We start from the raw sequence: 17,943 nt of genomic DNA on the forward strand, positions 1-17,943 counted from the left end.
AGAAATACTCAATGAGACCAACAGAAATTACACTTTTATTCGAGACAATGATTACACTGAAGCTACCGCTGTTTATGATGGTGCGCTGGACATTACAAAGAGGGACATGGTTCCTAATAGGATGGGTTATCAACACAGACGGCAGTTCATGTTCAGGAACTGCTCCCATGCTGGCTTCAAGGTAGGTAAGGAGTTCTTGTGGTAGGACGTCCTATCCATCGACCTGAGCGGTTGACAACTGCTGGGTGGCAGTTGGATATACAGCTCTGCACTATGTCTCCCCAACTCATCCCACTCGTGCTCGGCGAAACTGAAGTCTGGGGATGGGCAGGCCAGTCCGTTCGCTGAATATCCTCTCGTTCCCAGCGCTACTCAACCTGGCACTGTTCGATGCGGTCGCGGATTGCCATCCATAAAAATTAACTCAGCGAGGAATATATCCCCGAAGAGACGCACGTGAGGAAGGAGTACAGTGTCACAATAACAACCGGTGAGAGTACCGAGTTCAAGAATTTGCTAACATTATGGCTCCCCCATCACAACAACTGGACCATAAAAAAAAGAGAATAGAGGTGCTGATGAACGCGCTCTCATACAGCGAGTGATGGGCACCCAGGAACATTAACCTGGTCGTTCAGATATTATGGTATGGGGAGGCATTATTTTGTATAGGCGTACGTGGCACAGTACAGCTACCGATCAACGTTATTGTTACACTGCGCTCCTTGCGCATGGTTGCCTTTCAGGAGTGCGTGAGACCTAACTTCACTCTTACGGATGACAATGCGCGACCGCATCGAACTGCGCAGGTGGAGGAGCTCTTGGAAAGAAAGGATGCTCGGCGATTGGACTGCCTGCCCGTTCTCTCGCCTTAAATCCCATTGAGCATCTGTGTGATGCGATGGGCAGACGTATTCCAGCACTCCACAGGCACCAACGACAATCCAACAGTTATCGACCTTGCTGGTGGAGGATTGAAACCCCATACCGTAAGAGTTCCTACCTACCTTGTGGCCAGCATGGGTGCACGCTGCAGAACATGTATTGCCGTCCGTGGTGATCATACACCCTATTAAGAACCATGTCCCGCCTTTTGTAAGGTCCAGGAAACAACCATAAATCGTGGTGACTTCAGAACAATTATCCTCTTTGAATAATAGTGTCATTTCAGTTCGACTCACTGCCTATTTCTTTCAGTTACCTTATGTACCACACCGTAGCAGTTCTTTCCGTGTACGGTCCAGATTTCATCGAGCTGCTACTTGGCACGGACACAACACGCAAGAGCTACTTTCGTTCTTAAGTTTTGCACACCAGTATCTTCAGAGATTTTAAGCTTCCCAGATGCCTGGTCTCGTTGAATTTTATGAATTCTTTCATTTATTGCTGTGGATCTGTTTTGATCTACTATTCTGAAGTATTCTGTTTTACGCATACTGTCTCTGGGAAAAAGAGTAAAATAAATCTCAGCTTACCATAACTTATATTACAGTGGGATTGGTTTCGGTTGTTAAATGTTGAAGAAGTATCACTTGGGTAGGGATGTAGTGATACAAATACCTGGGCGTTCTGCAGACTGACGACAAGACCCATCCATTCCTAACACAGGAAGCGTCACGCGTCGTCAAGAGAGAGCTGTAGACAATGGGGGGCATTGTACGGAACCACGTATTACGGCGCGAGACGTGTTTGCTTCTAGGCGTGCAGCTTCGGCAAGCTATTCGTGGACTCAGTTGGAGATCATGACTAGCCGCACAGCTGTTGTGTCACTTAAACCGTCGTGAGAGGAATACGGGGAATGTCACGTTTCTTGCATCCCAGCTGCAAGGTGTGACAGCTGTTACAAATAACGATTCATAGACTACTTTATTTGCTTGTTTCTAATGTTTGTCAGTTATAACGCGCAGTACTTCAGTCACCGTTGAAACACGTTAAATCTTGTAAACATTTTATGGAAGGATTGTTACATTCGTGTAAGCCATTCGGTTGGAGAGGTTTTGGGTGTCGTCGCTCGATCGTCACCATCAGAAACGTCTGTATCTACATTCATACGCTAAAAACCACTATGAAGTGCATTACGAAGGGTACTTTTCATTGTACCAGATGTAACTGTTGTGGAGCACGGGAAGAATGACTGCTTAAACGCATCGGTGCGTGCTGTAATTACTGCAGTACGTAGGTGGCTCTGGTATATTCTTAGATTCCTCACTTAATAGTGGTTCTTGAAACTTTGCGATTAGGTTTCCGAAGGGTAGCTTGCGTCTATCTTCAAACATCTACCAGTTCACGTTTTTCAGCATTTTCGTGACGTTCTCCCGTGGGGCGAGGAAACCTGTGATCATTCGTATATATGGAGATGGTATCTGTTCTTTCGGACATATACGTCAACGGGGACAGTTGAAAACGTGTGCCCCGACCGGGACGCGAACCCGGGATCTCCTGCTTACATGGCAGGCGCTCTGTCCATCTTAGCCACCGAGGGCACAGAGGATAGTGCGACTGCAGGGATCCACATTCCCAACTTAATGTCCACACACTACATTCGCAGTGCCCCTGCCCACTACACTCATTACTCGCGCAGACAATCTGACCGAGTCCCGTAAGAGTTCGGGCAATGCGTGTGCATCCGCACAGAAGAAGGAGGTCATGGCCGGTTAGCCTTAACTATATATGGAGATGGTATCTGTTCTTTCGGACATGTCCGAAAGAACAGATACCACGTTGAAACTCACTTAAATCCTGATAACCTTCCATATTAGCAGCAGTAACCGATCTAACAACTGCACCGTTTTCTGCCTGTTTACATATATATCTGTACTTGAAAACGCATGCGTATACCAGTTTCTTTGGCGCTTCGGTGTATGACAGACTGGCTTCAGCGATATAAGTCTATAATTTTGAGCGTATCTTCGATGATCTTTGTTGAAAACTGGAATGACGACCCTATTTAGAATCACTGGGAAAGTGAATTTTATTTGCCGAGAAAATAGCGTGTCCTCAGATTTGGGTAGTACGATATTCAGTAGCTGGATACTTGTCGGTGACGACAAAAAAGTGTTTCCAGCAGCAACTGAAAACGGCTGCAGCCTACTAAAACAGACGTGGCGCAGTATACACATCAAAATGACGTGTCTGAAACTTCGTATATGAACACTAATTCGAGAGCCGCTACGGTCGAACACATTGACCTGGTAAACGAATGTCTGCTACAGCCAGGCGATAGGATTAAGGGGAAGGGAGATTGGGTTTAACGTCCCGACGGCATCGAGGGTCTTTAGAGACGGAGCAGAAGCTCGGATTGCATCAAGGATGGGGAAGCAAATCGGTTGTGCCCTTTCAAAGGAACCATCCCCGCATATGCCTGCAGTGATTTAGGGAAATCACGGAAAACCTAAATCTGGATGGGCGGACCCGTGTTTTAACCGCCGTCCTCCGGAATGCGACTCCCGTGCAGTAACCACTGCGCCACCTCGATCGGTGATCGTATTAAGTGCGAAGATTTATGTAGTAGTCCAATGAACAAACTCATAAATTTCACAGTTCGCACAATCTGCAAAAAAAAAAGGCGACGATTAGTGGACCTGCATTGAGCTAGCATAGCTGAATGCACGACAAGAAGTGTGACATTAACGCTTCAACAGATTCCAAAATTCGCTGACAGTTTTAGGCATCTTTACAAATCCTGGCAAAAATTGTAGTCGATGGTGATTGGTTTGAAGGCGAATAATGCAATTTCGTCACTGACTCCTGTTTTCTTACTTTCGGGTAAATTTTCGTACGCATCAGACAGATTCAGAAGCATGTAATTATGATTACTGTGTGCAACCGTGTAAACAGGCTGATGGGGCTTAGATTGGAAAGCTTTAGTCACAGCATCGTTTCGGAGCAATGGCTCTTTTCAGGACAAAAGCTGTAGAAGAGGGTAATTGTAACTACAGCGGCGGAAAATCGAGAAGACCGATTTTGAAATATTTAAACAGTCAAGTACGTTAAACGCGCTCTCGAAATTTATAAAGCTCTGATGGCAAAAAAGCAGATGTCATACAACCTTTGCAGCCAATCGCAAGCCAAGTGAGTATCTCTCTTTTATCATTTGGAAAGCAGTTGCCGTAGAACAAGTCACTATATATCCAGTGAATGTTTAAACAGATTGTATATGGCACTTTGTTTTGTGTTCACTGCAGAAAGAAAAACAGATGTATCTAGCGGGCATTCGAAGCAGAATGATTACCATTCTTTTGTGAGTTCCTCGCTGCTCACTGCTAAAAACATTTCTACAGAGACAAAAAACTGTATTTATAGGATAAACAAACAGACTAAACTACTCTGATATTATGGTATGTGACGCGTGACAACAAGTGATAAAAGTATTGATTTGTTCATTGCCCCAGCCCCTTGTTGCCCTAAGTCCTACGTAGATACAGTAGACACACAAAAAAACTGAAATTGATGTAAACCGGAAATGCTCATTTGTATAAGCTGTTCCAGATTTGTTCCATTCGAAACGAATTATGTTCTTACTAGCGCACAGACAAGAAAGTAAAAGCCACCTGCTCACTCGAAAATATTACTTATAAGTAGAGTCAATGGAAATGAGGTGCACTTGTTCTTAATAATTTGTGAGATTATCCGGCTGATCACACCATTCACCAAAGTAAGGAATCTCTCAGACTGGGTGTGGAAATTCCCAGGTTGACTCCACTTAACGAGCCAGTGACTTTGTAAATGATTTACCACGCTCATCTCGATTAATCCACGATCATCTGTCTTCCTTTTGCATATACCACGACAGACAGTTTAGATTTTTCGCAGAATGGGACACAATTACAATTTCTAACAATGTTTTATTGTCAAGGAAAAAGTCTCTTGCTAATAATCCATGGATCGAAAAATCGAGTAGGCACCTTTTCTAATCAGTATTAAGTGAATGCTGGTACCTTTAAAGTCGTTAGCACGTGGATTTCCAGTACTCGCACAGTATTTAATTACCTTATGTTGATGTGATAAAGGAAACAGAATTCGATACGCAGAAAAACTTGTTTCTCAACCCTGGGTCAGTACCCCGAATTATCTTTCTACTTTGCATTATGCAGTTAAAGTGTCTCGACTTAAGGAATAAACATGAGCTTTCCCGCTCCGTAAATACGTTGGTCGACCAGTGTTCCCACACTGGTCTTCAGTTATCAAGGTTCATATGCTTATACGAAGACGGGCGGCGGGATTAATGTTAGTAGAAAACTTGCAGCTATATTTTTTGTATACATAATCCGCGAGACGCAATCGTGAGATTAACATGGTGTAAGTGCAAACCCAGAAATCTGAGATATCACTTTAGCCGACATGGTAAATCTGCTACAAAAAGTAAAAGTATAGTTTTTATAATGACAATTATCAGGCAGAAACTTAGTTTACATTGTCTTTACCAGGACGAAATGATGCGTAGGCCTAAGTACTTATTAGTCCACCTTCAACATGGGCAAAGTAAAAGACACACCCAAACTATCATCTTTTTCTCGTGCTTCTGCGTTCTATAGATTCACGAAGAAAACTCATAATTTTCTCTGCCATAAGTTGTATCTTCAAATGTCACCTTTTTATCAGTCAAAAGTAAAGAGTATTATGACACTGCGTATGCACTTATGTAACGAATATTTAGCCGGTTTACGCACGGTCCGATACGTTATCTCCTTTCATTGAAATATGTGTCGTTGACCCTAATAACTGATCCGATGACAGCATGATGTTAAGAGGGAGATGAAAATGCTGGTAAGTCGTAATTTTGCTACTTCTTTCCCTTATCCAAGCCAGTAACAACGAGTGTGGTGGCAGCGGGAAGAGTTGGATTGAAATCCTTCATTTAGGTTTTCCGTGGGTACCCTAAAACTTTTATGGCAAATTATGATGTGGTCTATTCCTTCGTCCATCTTTCTCCAAATCAGCTGAACTGACAGTTTTTTAACTACCTTTCTTCGAGTCTAGTTGATACTCTGCCTTATAGCTCTATAAGCATACAGTCACAGCATGTGACTCCCTGGACTGCTGTTCGATAAGTGACGATCTCAGATGCCTCATGTTTTCCTGTAGCTTGCTGCCTGTGATTCCCGCCCCCCCCTCCCCTCCCCTCCCTCTCCCCCACAGATAGACAATGCAGATCTCGAACATCTTTCATGTTTCATTCGACTGTGAGCACAAGAACTCTTGTCTTACTCGTGAGAATTTCATAACCTCTTCCTTTACTCCGACTTGATGTGGACGCTAAGTCATTGAAAATTCAGACCATCCTGATGGGTTACCACTTGCCCAGATCTCTTCCGATTAATCACAATCTCCAGTCACTGTCTCCACTGTCTGTTCCATCAGAGCTATATGTCAACGTCAGTTCAAAGAACAGGGCTAATGTATCTGTCTTTGCCTTTGCCATTGCAGTTAACCGTTCATACCCTAATTTTTCGTTTATTTACGCGTACCACTTCAGGTTTGCTTCTTCTTTTGAGTGTTCTGTCGTAATGTATCGATAATCAAAGTCCACAAACAAATTGCAGACAAGTCAAGACTGTCTTCAAAAAGTTAATATGTTGCGTGAAAGGCAGAAGTATCGTCACTTTTACTCGAGAAAAGAGCTTGAGGGTAACGGGCTATCTTGAACACGAAGATCTTCTCCATGCTAACCATCATGGATTCAGAAAATATCGCTCTACAAAGATACTCCGCAATCCACCGCACAACGCGTGGTGGAGGGTACCCCATACCGCTACTAGTCTTTTCCTTTCGTGTTCCACTCGCAAATAGAGCGGGAGAAAATTTCCAGATGTCTCCGTAAGAGCCCTAAAGCCTCGTTCCTTATCTTCGTGGTCCTTACGTGCATTGTATGCTGGATGCATTAGACTCGTTCTGTAGTAAGCTTCAAATGCCGGTTCTCTAAATTTTCTCAATAGAGTTCCTCAATAAGAATGTCGCCCTCCTCCCAGGGATTCCCGTTTCAGTTCCGAAGAACACTTGCGTGCACACAAGCAGTATTCAAGAATAGGTAGAACTACAGTCCTATATGCGGCCTCCTTTACAGTTGAACCACACTTTTCCAGAATTCTCCCAATAAAACGAAATCGACCATTCGCCTTTTCTATCACAATCCTCACATGCTCGTTCCATTGCATGTCGCTTTGAAATATTACGCCCAGATATTTAAACGACATTACTGCTTTGTTTTTCCTACTCATCTGCATTAACTTACATTTTTCTATACTTAGAGCTAGCTGCCATTCATCACACCAACTAGAAATTTTGTTTAGGTCATCTTGTATCCTCCTACAGTTACCCAACTTCTACAACGTACCGTACATCACACCATCATCAGCAAGCAACCGCAGAATGCTGCCCATTTTTTTGGCCAAATCATTTATGTATGCAGGATGAACGCTAATAAAACTGACAAACTGCGTGCGAGGATTCCTGACTGGAAATGGAGCGAAAAAGGTCCTGTGAACATGTGTCCGGAAATGCATCGTTGCCACAGTAGTTGACGCTGACGAATGAAAGTCCCTCTGACAACGTGCCGTGTGTTCCTTGTATGTTGAAGGCTGTGTGATTGACGCCGCGTACTGTGAGCAGAGAATGGTCCGCTACTCGTGTCGGGAACAAGCCGAGATGGTGTCTGTGTACGGCCAAGCACATAGAAACGTCCGAGAGACACCACGGCTATACCAAAACAAGTACCCTCACAAACGCCAACCACATCACACACCATTTCATGCCCTCTTCGGGCGTTTGTATGAGCGAGGGTCCCTTCAAGACAGATGAACGTGCAGGGAGGCGGCGGACTGTCCGTACACCAGATTTGGAGAACCAGATTCTACAGGATACTAAGACGAACCCTAGTACAAGCTCCAGGCAAGTGAACCGCCAACATGGTGTACGCCAAAGTACGATTATGAATATCCTGCATGACAACCGCTGTTATCTCTATCACCTGCAACGAGTGCAAGGATTATCAGCAGCGGATTTCCATCCACGGAAATGATTAACCTTTACCAGAACTGGCATCATCAGTCTGCATAATCGTCACCTGTGAGCTACAGACAATCATTGGGGAATAGTTGAAACGACTCATGAGCACCGATTCAGCAGCAGTGTGTGGGCAGGAATTCGTGTCGATCTCACACTTGGACTGTTCATTATTCAAAAACGCCTCGATGGAGGAACATACCTGGACTTCCTGCGGAATACCCTGTCTGGGCTGCATGAGAATGTGCCTTTGACCATACGACAGGTGATGTGGTTTCTGCACGACGAAGCATCACCCCTCTTCCGCTTTACATTTCCCTGACACCTCGAAAACATTTCCGGACGTTGAATAGGGCGCGCAGGCTTTGTAGCACGACCTGCTGGATCACCGGATTTAAATTCCTGGATTTTTACCTCTGAGGGCATCCGAAAAGCGTTATGTATGCTGAACCAGTTCCTGATGTACAGACCCTTTAACAGCGTGTTCAAGACGTTTATATCGCTATTCGGTGAGATGCCGGAACTTGCGAGAGGATGCGGCAATCCATGATGCGACGTGTGAACGCGTGCATTGATCCCATGGAGGCCACTTTAAACATCTGTTGTGGCTGGATACAGTGCAGCTCTGTACTGTGTTCACGTACGATCTGTTGTCGTTGCACACACACTGTCCATTTCCGGATACATGTTCATAGGACCTTTTTTTTCCTCCATTTCCAGTCAGGAGTCAGTCCCTGCAGTTTGCCGGTTTTATTAATGTCCACCCTGTGTAGAGAACAACAGTGGTCCTATCACACTCCCCTGAGGCGCTCTTCACGAAACCCTTGTCCTTGTACCTGATGAACACTCGCCGTCGAGGACAACATACTGGGTTCTATAATTAAAAAGTCTTCGAGCCACTCACATATCTATGGACCTATTCTTTATGCTCGTACTTTCGTTAACAGCCTGCACTGGGGCACCGCGTCAAATGCTTTCCGAAAATATAGAAATATGGAATCTGCTTGTTGTTCTTCATCTATAGTTCGCAGTATATCATGTGCGAAAAGGGAAAGCTGAGTTTCGCACTTGCGTTGCTTTCCAAAACCACACTGATTCGTGTACTTCAACTTCTCGGTCTCAAAATGTATTACCTTCGAACTGAGAATGTGTTAAAGGCTCCTGCAGCAAACCGAAGTTGGCGATATTGGTCTGTAATTATGCGGGTCCGTTCAGGAGGACCCCTGCGTATAAGAAGGCTAAAAGAACGGACCCGCCTTTTTCCAGTCGTTTGGGACTTCGCGCTGGGCGAGGAACTCGCGATAAACGCAAGCTAGGTAAGGGGCTAATGGTGTACAGTAATATTTGAAAATCCGAATTGGGATACCACACGAACCTGGTGATTTATTTGCTTTCAAATCTGACAGTTGTTTCCCTACGTCAGGGATGCTCGTCCTTAGCACACGTGCGGTGGGACAAAGCATCTCCGAGGTAGCTATGAAGTGGGGATTTTCCCGGACGACAATTTTATCAGGAATCCGTTAAAACATCAAATATCCGACATCGGTGCGGCCGGAAAAAGATCTTGCAAGAACAGGATTAACGACGACTGAAAAGAATCGTCTGGGTGTTGTGTGCTGTCCTTAGGTTAGTTAGGTTTAAGTAGTTCTAAGTTCTAGGGGACTGATGACCATAGCTGTTAAGTCCCATAGTGCTCAGAGCCATTTTTTTGAAAAGAATCGTTCAGCGTGACAGAAGTGCAACCCTTCCGCAAATTGCTACAGAATTGAATGCTGTGTCAGCAACAAGTGTCCGCGTGAGAACCATTCAACGAAACATCATCGATATGGGCTTTCGGAGCCGAAGGCCCATTCGTGTACCCTTGATGACTGCACGACACAGAGCTTTACGCCTCGCTTGGGCCCGTCAACACCGACACTTGACTGTTGATGACTGGAAACATGTTGCCTGCTCGGACGAGTCTCGTTTCAAATTGTATCAAGCGGATGGATGTGAACGGGTATGGAGAAAACTTCATTAATCCATGGACCCTGCATATCAGCAGGGGACTGACTGTCCAAGCTTGTGGGGGCTCTGTAATGTTGCGGGGGGTGTTATGTTGGAGTGATATGGGACTCCTGATATGTATAGATTCTACTCTGATAGGTGAGACGTGTGTAAGCGTTCTTTCTGATCACCTGCATCCATTCATATCCATTGTGCATTCCGACGGGCAGTTCCAGCAGGACAATGCGACACCCCACACGTCCAGAATTGCTACAGAGTGGCTCCAGGAATGCTCTCCTGATTTTAAACACTTCCACTGGCCACCAAATTCCCCAGACATGAACATTATTGAGCGTATCCTAGATGCCTTGCAACGTGCTGTTCAGAAGAGATTTCCACCCCTCGTACTCTTATGGATTTATGGACAGCCCTGCAGGATTCATATGTCAGTTCCCTCCAGCACTACTTCAGACATTAGTCGAGTCCGTGACACGTCGTGTTGCGGCACTTCTGCGTGCTCGCGGGGGCCCTACACAACATTAGGCAGTTGTACCAGTTTCTTTGGCTCATCAATGTAGAATTCCACGAGAAGCTTCGCGTTCGCGCTTTATGGCACTTCTGGAGGCCGAAAATCTCCTCTGTAGGGATAGGCATGGGTTAGGCAAACGATCGTGTGAAACCCAACTCTTTATTCGTCGGCGAGAGCCGCAAGGCAGTAGACGCGGGCTCTCAGGTTGGTTCCGTGTCTCGTGGCTTCCAGGAGGCGTTCAATACAGTTCCGCACTGTCGCCTGCTGAATAAAACACGAGCTTACAGAATATCAGACCAGTTTTGTGACACAAGAGCTCCTAGCAAATAAAACTCAGCATGTCATTCTTAACGGAGAGAAATCTTCAGACGTATAAGTAAGTTCGGGCGTACTCCAAGGGAGGACCATTACTTTAAACAAATAACTTCGTAAGTTCCATGACGTTTTTCGCGAGTGATGTAGTTATATACGTAGAATCCGCAACAACGCTAGAAAATTGTAGCGAAATGCAGGAAGCAGATCATTCATTTCTAAATCCTCACAGACAAAAGCTTTTTAAATGCTTAGTACTTCCTTTCAAATATAAATTGTAGTTTCTAGAATACCGTGAAAAATGCTATTTATAAGGGTATAATTCTGAACTTATCGAGCACTACAGTCACTGATCTCCATCTGGACTTATAAGATCCAAAGTGGGACAGTTTTATTGGCAAATAAATACATCATATTAATAATAAGTGTAGATTTCAGAAAATCATTTCTACGTGTGACAAGATGGCCAGACACAGTAGCTCATTGTGCGCCATAATGACTGTCGTTACTGTGCTGTCCTTGTTCCGAGAGACATGTGGTTTCCAACACCGTTGTTGGCCAGCGGAACCTAGCAATTGCGGTAAACGACAAAATGGCTCTTAACCAATGACGCTTATTAGACGGTCCCTTACTTGTAATAGGCCAACATTGTCGCGGGTGTTACGTGCGAAGTGCCCGAGCGCCTCAGAATTCCTGGCAGACTACCAGCGCAGGAATACAACACTTTCGCGGAACTGGATGCGACCATTCACGCTTAAAATACACTTCCTGCAACACTGACCCCGCTGGGGATCACTGTTGCGATATTGTTTGATGTGTAGTGGTATTTAGAGAAATTTCAGTATATATTTGTTCGTAGTGCATTAGAAACGATGTATAATTTGCGAGAGAAATTTCTGCTTTCTTCCTAAATCGATTTCAGGTCAGAACGAACTAAACCCAAATACATAGTTTTCTCGAGGAAATTGTCACTAGTTACAATTTTTTCCCGTTCTTAGTTACAGTATGCTGGGGAGGTACAATTTTCGCAGAAGAGGAAATTTATTGTGCTCTCACAGTAATCAGAGGCGCAAGTGCTATCGCAATAGTCACTAAATGCGAGGCCTCCAATGCATTTTGACATTTAACTGCAAGTCAGTACTGCCGTAAATTCCAGACAGGGCTGGTTGCTCACCCAGCAAAGATGCCTTTCCCAAATTTTGTCTAGTTCGCTCGATCATTTCAGGCTGTCTACAGAAGCGCGGAAGCGCGATGAAGTGATAGGGTTTCTGCAATGTTTTTTTTTTTTTAAATTTTGGAGCTGTTTAATATACTGACCAGCACTTGTGAATTCGTTTTTGTATTAGGTACAGTATACTGATTTTCATTTTAACATCTAAATATATGGTTTTTGAAACATTTTCGAAAATATTAGTATTTTTTCTTGGATTAATTTCAACGAACTGAATCAATAGCAGCGTTTCTTCCATATAACTTTATTTTTGGTGTTACCCTTTGCAGTCATTTACACGGGCATTAATATTAGGATACTGTCCACCATTCGAAGCTGCAGCAGCTGCATGTATACTGTAGTACCGTACAGATCCATATATACAGGGGATAGGCAAAATAATGTGAACAGTGGTAGTAATGGGATGGGTGTGTTTGATGGTCAACTATGCTGGTAAGGCACCTGTCGCGCTGGACTGTGCTTGTTCAGTACGGACTGGGCATCAGTGCAACTTGTTTACGAGTAGTGTACACTTCGTATTTGCATTCAGAGGCCGAGGTCGACGTGCAATGAAAGACCTAGCAGAGTTCCAAAGAGGGCAGATTGTGGTGGCCCGATTAGCTGGGGCATCAGTAACCAAGACAGCCAACTTATTGAATGTTCCAGGAGCAATTGTTTCAACAGTCATGACAACCTACACAAAACATGGAAAGACATCATTGTGTAATCTTAATAGTGGGCGCAAATCAAAACTAAATGACAAGAGATCGCCGTACGCTAACACGAACTGTGTAAAAACAACACAAAACTACGGCGGCTAAAGTGACTGCAGAGATCAATAGCCATCTTCGAGACTCGGTATCTTTCGGCACTGTCCGTCGAGAACTGCATAAAGCGAATATTCGTGGACGAGCTGTTATACCGAAACTATTAGTGACGACAACCAACGCAAAGAAGAGCAAAACATGGTGTTAGGAGCATAAATCATGGACGGCTGATCAGTGGAAACACCTCATATGGTCCGACGGGTCAACGTTTTCGTTATTTCCAACATCGGGGCGGGTTTACGTCTGGAGAACGCCAAAAGAAGCTGAAAATCCTGATTGCTTGATTCCAACGGTTAAGCATGGAGATGGAAGTGTGATGGTGTAGACAGCCATATCATGGTATTCTGCTGGTCCCGTCATTACTATCAAAGGCCGTGTTACAGAAAACGATTATGTGAACATTTTAGGTGATCAGGTGCACCCTGTGGTTCAAATGTTGTTCCCCGACAATGATGCCTTATTTCAGGACGATAGTGCACTCATTCACACAGCCAGGACAGTACAATGGTGGTTTGAAGATCATGCAACTGAAACTGTAGCGTCTTTCGTGGCCAGCACAGTCTCCGGGCATTAACATTATCGAACCCATTTGGGCGGTATTGGAGCGCAGGCTCAGAAGCAGATTTCCGCCTCCCTCGTCACTACAGTAGAAGACGTTCTGATAGATGAGTGGCATAACATTCCACTGGAAGCTATACAATCATTATATGCCAGTATTCCAAGAAGAATCGCAGCTGTATTACGGGCAAATGGGGGTCCAACCCCTTATTAATAAACCATTCCCAAGTAAGTACAGGTGTTCACATTATTTTGCCCTGCATGTCTTAGAGGATAATATACATCAATATTATTGTTTCTCGTTATATGTGTGTGCAAGTCACCTAGAAGTACATACACTGTGCCTTACGTACTAGGCATCTTGTGATAAATGGAATCGGATCTTACCTTATTCACCTCCATCAGCTCCATCTGTCTCGGATGTCCTGGGACATAGAGCAGCCGATATCAATATCTAATTTTCTTGACGACACGTAAAAAAAGTAGTTATCCATCTAATTATAAGAGAGAATTTTTTTGATGACACCACGGCGTTTTAGGTAGGTCCTTTCCCGATTTTAGGCTGCTTACTACAAGTCATCATTAGCGGCTTCCGTTAACTAGAATCTTTTTCTATCATCTCATGTGCTTGGGAATGCAAGTATTATTTGTGATTATTCAAGCTAATGTCTTCCACATTGCTTTCTAAGTGAGAGTGTGTCAAAGATTACGTTGTTAGAAGACCGCATCTTGGACTAAAGATATGCTTATCAAAGATGTTTCCGAACACTGAAGTAGTCAGAAATAAACACATCCTTATCATGACTAGAAAATATAGTTCTTCGCCGACAACATGCGAAGTATCTGCATGTAGTGAACGTCGGCAGTTATGTTGTGCCTTTAGGGGCTATGGAGGCATGAAATCATGAGACATGAACGAGTGCTCCAAAATTTCCACACAATGATAACAACACAAAAGAAAATTTTTAATACTTGAGTGAACATAAGATACTTGTAGGCGGCGTTCAGTGCCGACAGAGGAAATCAGAAATGTGTACATACGACAGTGTACACTCTCGTATCTTTGTATACGTTCCCAAGTAAATTAGTTCAGAACATTGACTGTGTAGAAGCTATGTGACTCATATCTAGTAGACCAAAGAAAATTGTTGAACAGCAGCTGGGGTGAACAGTTCGGAAAGATTCCAGTGTCAAGTGGAGGTCTCTTCCTATCTCTTCCTCTTATTCCTTCCACTTTTCCCTCTATATTTCTTTTTTGTAGACAATTCCTATGCAGTGTATGTCCCGACCAATATTTTTTCTATGTATGATCAATTCTGGTGATCTTCTTTCTTCCCCTATTTTCTTAATTACTTCTTCATTCTTAAGTCAGTCAGTCTCTTTCACCTTAAGCGTTATTCTCCAAATCCACATTTCAAAACTTTCTAAATACATTTCTTCTTTCTTTTTAACTGTGATTCACTGGTGCATCACACTATACGCCAGACGCAACACGCAGCAGATCTTTCCGTCAGCTCTATTGGAATTCTTGTCGATGTTAATAACTGTTTCACCTTTTCAAATGCTTTCTTTCCTATACATGTCTCCCTCCTTATTTGTTCTGTACAGTTTCTGTTCCGTGTCATTTAACTTCACAGGCTCAGAAAGGGTTTCACTTCATCTTTTTGCCCCTGAGAATATGTTAACTAGAGCGTCCTTCTTGCTTATTCTTAACATTTTCGTCTTTATTTTCTATATTTACCTTCGTTTCCTATTCATCGCTCATTCTTGCAATACTCACCAACATCTGCTACTGCTCCTCTTCTGATTCCGCCAACAGTGCTATATCATCCGCGTATTTTATAGTCTTTATCGTTTCTCTTCCATTTACAATGTCTCTAGCGTCCTCTATGGCCTCACATGTCAGTTCTTGTCCACGTATGTAGAACAGCTTCGGTGACAGTGAATATCCTTTCTTTACTCCGTCTTCCAATGCTCATCTCTCGCGTCTCCTCATTCACCCTTCTGTCACTTTTTGCCTTGTGTACATCTTCTGTAAGCTTCTATATTTCCTAAAACTAAACTCCTTCCGAAAAGGCTTTGAAAGATCCAACGATACCGACCGGCCACCGTGTCATCCTCAGACCAGAGGCGTCACTGGATGCGGAGATGGACGTGCTGATCACACCGCTCTCCCGGCGGTATGCCGATTTATGAGACCGGAACCGCTACTTCTCAGTCAAATAACTCCTCAGCTTGTCTCACAAGGGTTGAATGCACCCCGCTTGCCAACAGCGCTCGGCAAACCCGATGGTCAACCATCCAAGTGCTAGCCCAGCCCGACAGCGCTTAACTTCGGTGATATGACGGGAACCGGTGTTATCACTGCGGCAAGGCCGTTGGCTTCTATCTTTCCAGTCTGTGCCAAAATATTTTAAAATTATCAGCGGTATACTCCAGTTGACTATCAAATGCCTTCTCCCAATCCATAGAACAAATATACACATCCGTATCCATTTCTGTCTTTTTCTTGATCCTTTAGCCTTTCTAGTCCCGAACGAGTCTTCCGTACTACTTTCCTCAATTTTGTTTTCAATTCTCCTTAATATGACTGTCGTAACAGCCTTTGTGACGTGACTTATAAAACTAGTTGTCCCATAGTCTTTGCATTCCTGTGCGTCGCACTTTTAGGTGAAGGTTAGGAATCGTCGTAAGTAGATCTTGATGCCAAATTTCTTTGTCATAAATTGTGACCACTACCTCAGTTAATCTGGCTATTGAAATTGGACCTAAGACTTTCAGTGCCTCAGATGGTTTTCTGTCACAGCCCCAATACTTTCTTTTCCCAGAATTTGTGAATTGCTTTCTCTAATTCCCACTCCAATACATTAGGACCCCGATCGTCTTCATCCTGTCCCCTTCTTCTTCGAAAACCATTCGTGTGTTATCCCTCTGTGCGCCGCACGCCTCTTCCATTTAATCCATCCTAACCTTCCTCTCCTCTTCTATATATAAAGTTTTTTGCAATGTTTATTCAACATTCAATGTCTGTTTATTTCCTTACTCCTCTTCTTTTTAAGAATTCCACCATACTGTACATTATTTTCAACTCTCGTTTATTTTCCAATTCTTCCATTTCCTCCCTTCTTTCCGTCAGCCAATGCTCTCTAGCTTGTTCATTTAACTTTCATGTTCAGTGTTTAGTTTTCCGTTCTGTATTTTGTCTGCTTTCGAATTGTCGTTTTCCCATTTCCTCCCTCATCTGTTTTATCCAAACACTGTCTGTTATCCAATTTTTCTTATTTCTTGTTCCTTTCACCTCTCCAATTTCTGTCTCTACGTATACGGATTATTTTTTTTTTTTTTTTTTTTTTTTTTGAGATTTTGATGCTAGGAACGTATTTAAGAAAAGACAGTGTAAATCTGTATGGATTTTTTGTAGCTAAATTACTCAAGACGAAAAAGACAGTAAATTACGAATAGTCAAAGTATGATACTCTCGCAGTTTCACTACAAGTTTTGTTCCCATTTTTGCGAGGGATGGAAGTTAAAGCTCCTTTATTGACTGTGTTGGAAGTGTCGGCCTATGTTTCCTGGCTATACGTTCAAGTGTGAATGTTGAAGAGCTGGTGACTCTAACGATGTCTGGTAAAAGTCATAAAGTAATTGTTTTATTTCGTGAAATACTTTATTTCTGACTATGAGGTGAGTATGAGTCACGCAGTACAGTATAACTTTCAAATTGTACATATTCAGAGCGTTCAAAAGAAAGTGTAGAATATTTTGAGAGGTAAAAATAAGAAAAATAGTCCAGTAAACATGGGAACTATAATACATATCTTACGAGCTATAAGCACGTGTTCAATAGAAGATAGGTGTTTCACAGCAGCGGAGATGAACAAGTGCTCATAGCTCTTAAGGTATGCATTTCAGAGGCCAAATTTAGTGGAATTTTTTTCTTGTTTTGATGCATATTACAGTCTCTCAAAATATTCGACACTTTTTGTAAAACCCTGTAGGTAGCGGTCTTTAATCAGTTACCAATAAAAGTAAATTCTCAGGTCATCCGTAAGCTAGGGAGCTATTGTAATACAGAACAGTCTGCTCAGTAGCGCCGAAACTCAAGTTTGTTTGTGGCTTGCTAGGTGTCCTCCGCGTCACGTGCCGTTTTCTCAGGCTTATCAGCGCTCTTTGTTCCCGGTTGAACGTCGCCAAACTGCCTGCTGACGTGTGTTCATGCTGTTTTAGTTTGTGTTTAGAAAACTGCTTACAAATCGTGAACACTGATCGCTACCGACGCGAAATTCTGGATGCTGGATCCATTTCATCCCTCTTATGAAATATTATTCTAATAAACCATCGGCATATTTCTAAGGATTCCAGCACATACCACTTTCCAGGTGTCCAGACAGTCTGACGACATCTCTTGCCTCTGTTTCGCCATTAACAAGTGATTATATAATAGATAATTTTTCCTACAGCAATGCAGCGCGTCTGGACTATTTGAATCTGCAATAATCGTGATAAAATAGCATAAAACT

The 17,943-nt window shown here is 43.3% G+C and overlaps 1 protein-coding gene and 1 pseudogene across 4 annotated transcripts in view; one reads left to right on the forward strand and one right to left on the reverse strand.

The window, feature by feature from the left end:
• Positions 1–17,943, forward strand: part of LOC124615874 (cytosolic purine 5'-nucleotidase) — a 470,708-nt gene that overhangs the window by 228,489 nt on the left and 224,276 nt on the right. The window lies entirely within an intron of this gene.
• On the reverse strand, positions 15,689–15,806 carry LOC124561944 (annotated as a pseudogene).

This window comes from Schistocerca americana, chromosome 1 (assembly GCF_021461395.2).
Source record: "Schistocerca americana isolate TAMUIC-IGC-003095 chromosome 1, iqSchAmer2.1, whole genome shotgun sequence".
Lineage (NCBI taxonomy): Eukaryota > Metazoa > Arthropoda > Insecta > Orthoptera > Acrididae > Schistocerca > Schistocerca americana.